The sequence below is a fragment of the Fringilla coelebs genome (genome assembly GCF_963513975.1).
Source record: "Fringilla coelebs genome assembly, chromosome: 1".
Lineage (NCBI taxonomy): Eukaryota > Metazoa > Chordata > Aves > Passeriformes > Fringillidae > Fringilla > Fringilla coelebs.
The window spans coordinates 121,945,452-121,957,421 of NC_140028.1; positions in this window are offsets into that span (position 1 = coordinate 121,945,452).

Sequence of the window (11,970 nt, forward strand, 5' to 3'; positions counted from 1 at the left end):
GGTTATTTTTCTGGTTTTGAACACTAAAGCTATGTTATGAGATGTAACTACTGGATTTAAATACCAAAGTTATGAATTAAACTCCTTTTGTATATACTGAGCGAGCAGTAAATTCATGTCAAAACCTTTTATTTCTCTTTCAGTTTCTCCTTTGCAAAAGGTTGTAAAATATTTTAAAATAAAATGTTAAGCATTTTGTGATTACAATTATTTTGTTGTTTTGGTTTGTTTTTTTAATAACACAAACACATGGAAGATGAAAGTTACAAGATACATAAGATACAAACTTTATCAGATCATCTGGGAAATTCTGTATTCCCTTTGCAGAATATGCTAGTTAAGTAAACAGCCACAATAGTGCTACAGATACCATTTGTGGCACCCAAATCTTATATATTCGTTTCCCTAACATCAAACCAAGGAAAAAAGTAATCCCATTCTCATTTGAAGCAGAAACACCTAAGCCAGCTGAATGCCTGTATCAGTTTTCACCAAAATTACCTTCCTTAATTAACTCAGATTTAGCAATGAACTGTGAACTTACTCGTCAACTTCCTCTTCTCTTTATGCATGTCATGATTTGCTCTGGGTCTTTTTCTTTTCCCTACTAATCTTTGGAAAAAACCTTGACCTTTCCAAGCTGCCCAACAGTGCATTCAGGTTGCTGTGCTTGGAATCTTTCTGCTTTGATGTCGATGGGAGTTTTGTGGTGGGCTTCAATCGGGAGGAGATTTCCGTCTCGGCGGGGGAGTTGGGTTCTGTCCCTGCCCCTATTCATAACCGCTGCCTCTCAAGATCAAACTGAAAGGATAATGACCAGCCTGAAATCTGAACACTGCTAACAAAGTGCTAGCAGACAAAAAGAATACTTTTCATCTTCCTTTCATTGCCATTGGTACTTATACAAAATATCTGTAATACTGCAGCATAAATAGCGCACATTTATTCCCTCTTTGAAACTTCATTTTCTTCCATAAAAATGCAGGAGTAATAATTTAAAAACCGTTCCGTGAAAACTGCTTGGCTTCCCTGGTCTTAAATTTGGGTTTCTCCAGGTCTGAGCTATGGACATGAATCACTTCATTCTTCTCCCTCCAGCCAAAATTTGGACCTGCATCTGTACATCAGAAAATTTTCCACAGGACTGGAGTATTTGCACTTAAAAATGTGTTATTTTGATGAGCCAAACCTTCTCAAAATTTTGGAAAAGAGACCCAAAAAGTCAAGATCAGGACCAGAGGCATGACTTGGGGGCAAGAAAGAGCAATACAAAACCTTTAATCCATGATGTTGCTGTTTTGTACTGAGCGTAAGTCCACTGTTGCTATAAGGCAGAGTTTCTAAAGCCATTTTAAGTGAAATTTCATTGCAAATGTGGCAGTGTGGTCTGGTTTGCAGTCTCTCTCTCTCCTTTTTCTTCAAAGTGTTCATATAGACTCAGTTGAAAAGTTGAAAACTAAATACTTCATGTTAGTCCCAGAACATTTACAACACAAAAAATACCTTGAACATTTTTTACCTAATCCTAATTCTAAGTGTCTTCTACATATTGTTAAAAAAGCAAGAGGTTTCTAAAGAGCTTTATGACATGTACACTAAAAGAAGATGCTTTTGATTAAGAAAATCTTATACAAGTAATTGTTTTTATCATTTAATCCTAATAACTCTTACGTGACACATTGTGGAATCTTGTATACAAATCTCTTCCAATTTACACTTCAGAAGAAGCACAATCCTAGGAAGACTCATGCAAAATTAAATATTCCTTCTCTTATTACCTTCTTATGAGCTTTTCCCCTTTATGAGCTGTAAAAGTCTTTCATCTTGCAGCTTAATAAACTGCTTTTACATCGTGTCATCATCAGAGAGCTGATTGGAGGTGATGATTCCTTGTGTGCCCAGCTCTGGTGTGGCAGCTCCACGCACAGGAGAGGCAGTTCGTCATCACTGCCCGCGAGGGAAGTGACTCATGCCTCGTCTCACAGTGACATGCACTGGACAACAAGTACCTCACCTTGCACTCTACTGGGGATGGCTCTGGAGACTTGAGCACAAGGAAGAATATATCTTTCATGCAGTAAACAATTCAGATGATGGCAGTCACATCCATTATACAAAAGGCAACAGAAAGAAAGGATGAGTGACATACTACACAGAACTAAGCCTCCAGCAACAAGTCACTTCTGATGATTTTATTAGAAGTGGGATAGCTACTTTTTTAAAAGAGGCGCTTTCATAAGAGCTATTTTGCATCAGTTGTCTCTGGTGCCAGTTAAAATATTATTCTCTTTTTATTTTCTTTTCCTGCTTTATCACAAGTATTCAGATATAAAAACCTCTTCTATGAAAGCCACTGTGTGCTGGAGAAGTGTTTGAGCCAGCTCCCCAAACTGAAGGTCTTTTCTGCTGTTCTCCACCCCGAGGCACTCTGTGGTGTTCCTCTCAGCACAGACAGCTTTCTGCACCAACTCATGTGACACCCTCATCAAGTGAGATGCAGGTTATTGGTTTGACAATACCACTGCCGCATTTCTCCTCAGACAGACAAAAGATGAGGAGGGTTTCAGCTGCCCATCAGAGCTCTCCAACAACTGATGCTTAACAGAAGCCAGAACCTCAGCACCTTTTGTTTGGACAGAGTGAAGAAAACATGATATGTAAACAGGAAAGTTTCAAATCCAGAAAATGTTTTCCAGAACACCTATACTACGCAAACATACATATTCCTTGTCCTTCCTCCTAAATGTGCTTTTCCAGCTTCCCTATGGATATTCACTGACCTTTCCCAAGGTTCTGAGCTTGGAAATATGATCATGCACATCATCTTTTGAAAACCATGCCTGGATATGCCATACCACCTTCCATCAGTGCCACATTTTAATATACATAATTGAATTTAGTCATCTCTGCCCTGCCAAAAATCCGTATAGTCCTATCCTCCAGAGACCCATATTGGTAGGTAACAGATATAGAATCAGGGTCCTCCTTCCAGACAACAGCAAGTTACATTTAGGAGATGAGACAAGATTCTCACAGGCCTAATGCCGTTCAACTGTATATACTTGATTCCTTAAGTTCGTGGGAACTAGAAAAATATTTCTGACAGCATAATTCTTATCATAAATTGTGTCTTCATGACCAAAAATAAACTAATTCTTCAGAATCTTCTTTGCCAGGGTTCTGTATTTCATGGCTTGGCAGCTCTGCAAGTTACTGTGAATTTCTCTGCTTGCTCAGAAATACGGAACTGAAATTTTCATAGAATCAAAATGCTTTTAGCATACCTGAAAGAGTTAACAGCCATTACTGAGTACAGGCTAAACTGAGTGCTGTCTGGGATGATACCAACAAGAAATTGGTTAATTCTGTGACACCAACAAGCATATACAGCATTAAGTGACTCATAAAATGAGGCGGTAGCCCACTAAAGGGGATAGGGTAGAGGGCTAACAGGGACAGAGACAGCTCCCCAGCAGAGGAGGAATCCCTTAGAGAAGGTCAGCCTGTCTGTGGCATAAGTCAACAACTGGAGGTAAGAAAAAGCAGGAATCCCTGCCATAGCATGAGCATGACTCCATGGGTAGAAGGATGGGAGGGAGAAAGGGAGCTGTGCTTTGCACAACTGAAGTGTTCACAGACTTTCCTGTTGGACACTACAGTCATGAAAACAACTCAATTGCTACAAATATTTTAACTAGGACCAAGTTTTATACAGTTCTTGTAGTTCTAGTTCTCAACATAGAACTGATGTCACAGAACTAATACAACAGAGAAATCAATGACCTTTGTCAAAGTAAATGGCAGAGAAGATCTCCAAAACCATTCACAGTCAAGGGAGAAGAGGTCAGGAAGAAGACTGACATTGTAAAGCATCAGTATTTCTACCTCTTGGGTTTGATCAGAGCTAAACTATTCTTAAAATGCTTATCCAGCTTACTAGATAAGAGATACAAGTGGAGCCTCACGGTAATGCAACGAAAAGATGCACTAAGAATTAATTTTTGAACCTGCTCTGCTGGTAAAACCAAGGCTGTGGAATCAGTTTGAGGTTTTGTCCAACCCTCGTTCCCTCAAAAAAAACAATCAAACAACTTTTTTGTTTCAGACTGACCCTAAATTCCATCGGGAGACGACACTCTCACTACCTTGGTTGCTGGTCGCTCTCCAGATTTTCAAAATAACAAACCCTTCGGAACGGAAGATAAGAAGCACAAACCCGCTGCATTTCCGCACTACCCACCCCGGGAGCGGGGGGGAAGAACACCATCTGAAATTGCCTGCGAAAAGCTCTCGATGGGCCGGCAGGAGGCACCCGAGGGGGCCGCCGGCACTGCCCGGCCGCTGCCTCCCGTGGGACCGCGGCGCAGGGGAAGGGGGCTCGGCTGGGAAAAGGGGCTCGGCCGGGGACGGGGGGCTCGGCCGGGTAAAGGGGCTCAGCCGGGAAAAGGGGCTCGGCCGGGAAAAGGGGCTCGGCCCGGAAAAGGGGAATCGGGGCCGGCCCCGCTCACCTGCCGCTGCCGGGGCCGCCTCGGGAGCCGCGCTGGGGGCGCGGGATGCGGCTCCGCTGCCGCCGGCTCAGACATTTATCGCCCCACGCACACACCCCTCGCCGCCCCATCCCGTCCCCCCGCTCACCGCGTTCCCGTCTCCCTGGGGATGGCTTCCCCGGGCCCTTCCCGCCGCCGCGGCCGGGGCACGGCGCGGCTCCCTCGGCCGGCGGAGCGGAGGCGGCCCGGTCTCTCCGCCTGGACGGCCCCGGGGCGGGCGGCGGAGCCCGGGCGGGAGGGGCCGGGGCGGAGGGCACGGCAGCGCGGCGGGGTTTGGGGGAATTCGGGACCGTTCGCAGCGTCGAGTCGCTACGGAGCAGCGCTGGTGCATCCTCCCCCGCGCCGCCGGGAATGTGTGAAGTACTAATCCCCGTCTCAGCATCTCTCTCCTCAAATGTGTAGAAAAGTGCCAAAAATTAACTGTTTGTCGCCTGCCCGTACCTGCTCCCCGGCGCGCCCTGGGGATGCCAGGACAGCGCGTCCGGTGGGAGTTGTTAGACACAAACCGGACCACAAATGTCCGGCTCGCACTCGGGGATCCAGAACAACCACTGGGACAGGTCCCACCGGATCCCGCTCCCGCTGCTGCGGGGACACAGGGACAAGGGGCTCAGGAGGAAGCAATGCGCCGACAGCGGTTTTATTTGGGCAGCTCTTAGTTAAACTTCAGGCCATGAGAGTAGCAACCGCCTCTTCCACGGCGGGGGGAGGATAGCTGCTTTCTGAAGTTACACTCACTGTGCAACAAACATTTCCTACCGGGATTTGAAACTGCTCTTCAGCTTGCATTTTGCAGAAAAAAACCCCAGGTCAATAGTGTTTGCCTTCACAGCTGCTAAAGCTGCCTAACTGTATCTGACTAAGCACAAACACGACGCAGATATTTTCATAATACATGTTTTCAACCCAGTGAAAGCAAAATATCTGAGCATGTCTGAGAAAAACACCCATTATGTCAGCTGCAAGGAAAACCCGCTTCATTTTGGTGTGTGACAAGTTCCCCTCTGAGGTTCCTTCAGTTTGGCACTTAGAGGCTGCTCGTGTCTCTTCCAGCTCATGGTGGTCTGCCAAGCTGTAGAGCATCTCTGTAGACAACCACTCATCCCAGAAAAAGTTGATTTCTGTCATGTGACTAATGCAAAAACACCCTTTTGAAATATATGCCTGCTCTTGGCATGGGCATCTGGAGACCTCTTTGATCGTGACATTGCTTTCAAGAAAACATCTGGGATGGAACTGTGAGTTGAGTCTACTACCAATGTACCTTAGAGCCCGGTACCTCTGACTGCACAGAGCTCTCTGCTGCTGCATGGGAGCTCTCAGGAGCTGAGCACTAAGTGAGGCAATGCCCAGCAACCCACCTTGGGCCAGGCTGCTGTCCCACAGACCTCTGGAGCTGGCTTGCTTCCTTTGTGCAGAAAACTAGTAGTGCTGCTTGATGAATTTTACTCTCCTTATTTTGCAGCACACAGGACATTACATTTCTTACTCTGGTTTCTTTTCTGTGAGCACCTTTGTTCTAATGTTCTAAGAGAAGGCAATTACTTTCCCCTCTGCAGGGGTCAGCCAGAATTCAGCAGTGTTGCTAGGGCTTGGAGCTTGGCTCTCTCACCAGTGCCATCCATTTGCTTTTCATGCTTCACTTGGTCAACATTCAGCATGTAACCAACTTTCAGGGCACTTTCCACCTTTCTCAAGGAAACAGAAAGAGTTTTTTTGTGTTTTTTTTTTTTTTTTTGACTTGTCTTGCTCTTTGGAGACATTGATCTGTGTGATAAAACTCCTCACAGCTAAACGTGAGCTACATCTCTTTTCTGGAATCACAGAGTGGCAAAGAAAAACCTGTCTTGTTGTAAGTGCAGGGGTTTTTCCAGGCTTCCCCAGATGAAGATGTCTCTTGGGTCATAGCCAGAGGAGTCTACAAACTTAAATGGGCACTGATGAAAAAATTTTATCTATCTATCTATCTATCTATTGAAGGCAAGTAATTTCCCCATTTCCTGTGGTGAAATAAAATAAAACATGTTTTAAAGGAAACTTAGAAGATCTATAATTGAACAAGGATGAAAAAATCCTAAAAGTTGACCCAAAGTCTCTTCCTGACTTCTGTAATCTCAGTGACTGTCCTCATAATTTGTCCTCAAGATTTACTTGACTTACTCTTTTCTGATCATCCTTTTGTTTCTTTAAATCTTATCTCAAATATTCAGCAGAAAATCTTCTAGGAGTGCACTTCAGCAAGAGTATGGGTAAAAGCTTCGATGCAAATTTTCTAGTTAGCTACTGCAGCTGTAGCACAATGAATACATATATTCAACCCAATATAAAGATTAGATATTTGAATTTCTTAGTTGACCAGTCAGATGGACAATTAACAGATTGTTAACAGACAAATTCAACAGTAATTTGAGATCATAATAATACATTTTGAGGGATATAAGGTGACAGTTGACTAGATATAAGTGAAAAAGATATTGATCTCTAAGATCTCAGATTCTTTTGTTCTCTGAAATGAAAAGGTTTGGCACCTTCAAAAAGTAATTTTCTGATCCTTATTTAAAACTGCCTATAGAATTTTCATGGAAAATTTTGTTTAGTTCAGCTGAGGGATAACATGGTACAGTCCGTCAAGTCATTCAAATGAAGGGGTACATACAGATTATTGTGGTACATGTATTTTTATTTCTTCAATATGACAAAAAGGTAATCTCCAAATTCTTTTTCTGAACCTGTGACACGTTTGAAATCTGTTATCATCTTCCACAATAACATTCACTTTTGACTTTCCTCCATGTATCATTGCTGTCCAGCTGGTAGGGGTTTGTTACAATAAATATTTGTCTCCATCAGCTTCTTTTCACTGCATGTGTTCCTGTGTGTTTGCTAGATATCTCCGCAAGACCACAGATGATGATTTGTATTTTTTTTTTTCTGCAGGGCACAAACAGAACTGGAAAGAATGGAAGAGATCAAATAGAGACAGGATTAAATTTAGCATTTTTGTGGGTAATGCCTCTTTATGTATTGGCTTGTTACATACTCCATTGTTCTCTCTCTTCACATGCATATTACCGTGTCAGCTACCACCAATTAATTAGATAACAATCTAATATAGACTAGAGTTCTTAAGAGCGACAAATTTTATTCTGACAGTGTGGTAGCACACTACTGTGCTAAAACAAGCAGAACATAGAGTCCATTGAACAGTCACAACTAAAGGAGGAACAAGGGTGCAATCACTAATAGCAATAATAAGTGGCAAGGTGATCCTCAATGCCAAACTAATTTTGAAATCTACAAGTGTAAAAATAGAAGACTACCCAAAGATTTCAATCTTAGTTTCAGAAAAGTCTTCAGGCACTTATTTCAACAAAAGTGAAACTTAGAGATGCCAGTGTAGAAGTGTGGATTGTGTTTAATGCAAAAGTCACATTTACTACAACACATCTGAATGTTGAAACTTGAATGAAACTTGAATGTTTCCAGCAAATTGATGTTGGATGCCAGTGAAATTCATTCTGCTCATTTATAAGAGCAGGAGTTTAAATGCATGATTATTTCACATCTTAAACTCTTACCACTTAAACCAGAATACTTTTATTCCATCAAGGCTACTAACTTTATTTCTGTGTAGTTTCATGCTGCTATAAAAGAGGAAGAGAAAAAAAGTTGATGGAAATTGAATTTTTTCTATGTAAGTAGAAAAATCTCTCTGGTTTATGACAATCTGTAAAATTGATTGCTTCTCTTAATGTAAACAGATGGTAACATCCAGGATGATTGACATTTACTATGTCCATGCACAGTTCCCAGAGGAATCTACTTTTAACTATATTCTACTCTGTCTGCAAGTCCAGCAGTTAGAAAAATAAACACTATCAAGAATTTCCACTTTCAAAGACCTTTCAATAGTGAGTCTACTGAGTACTCTGTGACTCCTGCTCAAGACAGAAAAAAGCTGCCAGCGCCATGTGCACAACCAGCACTGTGCCAAAAATCAAAAGCATTAAAAAATTATATTTTTTGTGTATTTGCAACTATATTTGCATTATATTATTTTTATATTTGCAAGCATATAATTTAAAGTATATTTGCAAAGGGAATATCCTACTTATTCTCCACCTCCTTCTAGCTCCACATGGTAACTACAAATGGTAACTGTTGCTTTTCCTGTTCAGGTACTATCATTTTAGACTCCATTCAGGTTTCCTTTAGTACTTCAGTCTCCTATTTTGTAATGTACTCTTTTTTTTTTTCCTAATTAAGCATTTTATCACCTTTCTCATCCCACTCTCAGGTAATTCTTGCCTGCTTCAATTATCTTGACTTCTTTTCCCTTTATGAGCAGCAGTAAACTTTAGTGGCTGCTGTCAATAAAAATGGAAGATTTTAGGGGGGAAAAGGTACAACAACCAGCATCCTGTTTATGTTCTAGCTACCTTTTTTCTCCTTTAAATAAACACTTCTTCCACATCTAGTTATGGAAGTGTCCAACTAGGAATGGACATGAAATGATGAAAAAACTGGCATGCCTAAGCAAAAATTGCAACAGTACAAAAGTAAAATGTGTGACTGGAAAAAATAGCTTCACTTGGTTTGGCTTTCACTTTCTTGGCTTTTTTCCACTCACCTGTTTAAATTTGCATATTAATCCCTTAGAGTTTTAAAACTGTAAACAGACAATCTATATTTGCAAGACTGAAGTAGAACTGACAAAAAGGAGATAGCAAGTGGATAGTGTTTTATATACTTGTTGATGTACAAACTCAAGAACCTTTAAGTCCTTAAAGATGTACATGTCCACTTAGCAGACACACATCAGCATCAATTTCAGTTAGGAAACTGAGCTGTGAAAGTAAATCAATACCTTGTTAATTCTCTTACTTTAAAAAAAAATCTGGATGTGTCTAGGTCTATGCAGAGAATGCTTCTCTTGCTACTTGCTTTCAGTAGTTTGAAGAATCTTTCAGAACTCTGACAAATGTGTCAGCACTAAAAGGTCAGCCAGCTTTGAGATTGGGTTCTTTCTCGAATTTGGTCCAAGACTTTTCTTTAAAATACATACAAGTGACATAAAGCTATGCATTCAACTAAAAATAACATAAAAATAAATGCTTGACAGAATTTTAGATCAGCAGCACAAACCTTTTTTGATAAAACATTCCCTGCCCTGAAAACTTTTATTTTAAACTGTAGCTTGGACTAAGCTTCCATAATATGTCGGGATGGAACAGAGATCTCATTCAACTGAAATACTTTCCAAAGAAGTTTTCCAATATAAATATTTAGGAGAGAGTACTTCTTTTGTCTGGTCTATGTGTTTCTGCCATGTGTTTAGCGAGAAACAAAAGGTTATTCAAATAAAAAGCTATAGCATGTGAAAATGCAATGAGAGAGGTCTTAATGGCAACCTAGGCTAGGATACAGCACAGATGTATGAAGGAACAGATGCAAGCGAGAAAGTGAAAAATTTCAGAAATGCTGTAAAATATGTACCTGGTAAAGAAATCTCTGAATATTTATGGTCTCCAACACACTTCATTTAAGAACAGTTTCTCCTTCCTAGGACAAACTATAACAGTTGAAACATTTTTTTATCTTTTAAAGGGTTGTGCTAAAATATTGTTGTAAGAAACTATTAAATTATCAAGGCTAGGCATTTTCCATACACAGAAATAGAAATTATAGATATAATTTTGAATTTGTATATTATGAATTTCATATTGAACATTGCTGCTCAGTAAGTCAAAGAAATGCCTATGCTCTTCAACCTGGCAATTTAGAAGTAGGCAATTTTTGGTACTTGCTATGAAATCTATCCAACAAACCACATTAAAGTGAACAGAAGAATTCCCATCACTATGTCAACAGTATTTGGGTAAAGCACCAATCCACCTGCTTATGATAATCTCTGGTCATTTTTAGTGAGGCTGTTCTAGAAAAGGTATCTCTCTGCTCTCTCCATGGAAGTTATTCTAGCAAGCAAAGATAGCACATGCAAGCTTCTAGGTTCCCACAGCAAATCTTCATTGTCAAATCTCAGGATATCAGGAAAAGATGCAAGTAGTTTGGGGAAAGAAAAAGGAAAGGGAAGCAGGGACATGGAAGGCAGTAGGAAGTTCAATATGAATTAATCCTGATATTTGCTACCTAGCTAGACAGAAAATAAATCTAATGGAATAAATATAAAAAGTGACTTCAGATAATTTTAGCAATGGTAATGAATTTACTGTTGTGGACAGAAATACTCAGTTTGGCGTCACATTTCATGATTCCAGAGTAGAACAATCACATTTGAAGAACTAAAAGGGTAAAATGTAACATGCACATTCATCCTTATGTAAGAATTTGTTATTTTCTGATATTGTATATTTGAAATGGTATAAGCAGAGGACTAGTCTCTCACCAGTAATGTAGAATTTGCTTTAAAACATACAACTGCCACCATACTAAAAAATTGGTCAGTAAAGACATACTAGTTGGTCAGATGTCCATTTACTTTGAATTACAACATAGATTGATTTCAGAAGTTTGACATTCAAATAGAGGTTACTGAGACTTTAACAGGTATTTAATCAAACATATAATAAAGATAATATATTTTATATTCAGTTAGGAAAGATGATTCTGTTTTGCAGTACAAGGTTAGAAGTCTCAAATTATAAATTCATTTTTTGGAAAATGGAAGGAAGTGGCCTTCTTTTGTGTATATGTGGTGGTTAGGGACATGTTTTAGTGGAGGGATTTGCAGTGTTAGCTTTTCAGTTGAGCTCAATGATGTTAAAGGTCTTTTCCAACCTAAATGATCCTGTGATTCTCTATGTATTTCTTCCTTTGTGAGACAGCATTACTTATTCACTGCAGAAGTACAGTAAAGTCTACCATAAAAAATTTTAGCATTAAAAAAAAATTAGTATAACATTACCATTATCATTTGGCATACCATGAAAGTTATTTTAGTATAACAAAATGCAGGAACCTGTTGACATTTCACTAAGAAAAGCTCAATATATTTTCTATGACTCGAAGTCAGTACTTTCAGGTTTCCATCTATTTGTAATATTCATTCCCTGTGTGCAACACAGTGACACTTCAATTATTTATCTCCATCAAACGGAATTATCTTCTGTTTTCTAAATTTGTATTTTATCTGTGTGTGTGTGTATGCACATATTCCTTACCTTAGAAATTTTTTCCCTTTGGTGTGTTCAGGAACAACCGTAGTTTCCATTCGCAAGAGCTGAACAAACCCCACAGAATTCATGCTGAGCTAGAATCTGCTGGTTTAATTCCCTTCTGGGAGACTGCCAGTTGGGAAACGCTGACCAGCAAGTACAGGTCTTAATTACACAAATCCAGAAGCTGCTGCCAACCTTTCCCCATTGAGAAGCATTTGTTTTCTAGTGTTCTTCTTGATGAACAG